The sequence below is a fragment of the Rhagoletis pomonella genome, unplaced genomic scaffold (genome assembly GCF_013731165.1).
Source record: "Rhagoletis pomonella isolate Grant_MI unplaced genomic scaffold, Rhpom_1.0 Rhpom_scaffold_00002, whole genome shotgun sequence".
In the NCBI taxonomy this organism is placed as follows: domain Eukaryota; kingdom Metazoa; phylum Arthropoda; class Insecta; order Diptera; family Tephritidae; genus Rhagoletis; species Rhagoletis pomonella.
The window spans coordinates 8,836,593-8,837,735 of NW_023458556.1; positions in this window are offsets into that span (position 1 = coordinate 8,836,593).

The following is a 1,143-nucleotide window of genomic DNA, read 5'->3' on the forward strand; positions in this document are numbered from 1 at the left end:
TTAAAAAAATTCAACAAATTTTCATAAAAACTTTTAATTTTCTAATCGGAAATTTTTAGAAAATTTAGGGCCAAATTCACAGTACTTAGTTAACTCGGAATTGGCAGATTTTGTACTGAGTTAACTGCGCACTGTGAATTTGGCTCTAAATATTCTAAAATTTTCAGTGCAAAAATCTGTAGTTAACTGCCGATTCTGAGTTAACTACGCACTGTGAATTCGGCCCTTATAGCCCATAAAATTTTAGGTGAATAAAGTACAAGTTAAATGAGGCAAAAAAATGTCGTAGATTTTTTATTGATGACGGCTTTTGTCGTTTTTTTTTCTGTAACAAGCGAAAAGCGCAATAAATCTGTTCGCAAAAAAAAATGTTTTTAAATCAACGCGCTTTCTTAGCAGCTTGAGACTTGCACCTTATTCTACTTAAATGTTATGGGCAAAAAAACTGCGTATCAAAAATTGTTCTAAAAGTTCAGATTAAAATATTCAAAATGTTTAACAAAATTTGTTGATTTTTTTCTAAATATGCAAAAGTTAGCAATTTTGATTAACATGGTTTTGTTTAAATCATGAACAATATTTTTATAAAAAAAAGTAAAAAAAAAAGGATTTTGAAAAACATTGTGAATATAAAAAACAAATCAACATGTGAATACCTTTCTTGAGTCACTGTATGTGCAATAAACATTTTATTTATTTTTTGTTGATATTTTGAACTGTACGTTTTTAAAATTTTTAATTTTCAAAAAAAATTAATAACCGCTGTTTGATATGTGCCCACTGTGCAACATATGTAACGCAGCCGCACGCATAGACAAAAGTGAAACCGGATTTGTTATTGCTTTACCTTTGCGGTGCAAAAAATATGGTTGTATGTATTATAAAATAGAAATAAACGTAACGATAAAACGACGCTACTGCTCCGCTGACCGCGTTTGTTTCCACCTTCTCATTGCACTTCCTCACACCACACTTACCATTTATCATTTTTTTTTATTTACTACTTTCCATGTCTTCGTAATAATATAGACCAGACGCGCGTTGCAATGATTGGCAGTTCCCCTGGCCATTGGATGGATCGTATGGCCATTAAGGGATCTTTGTTTTTAAAGTTGTTTTGTATGTAGAACTATGTTTTTTTTT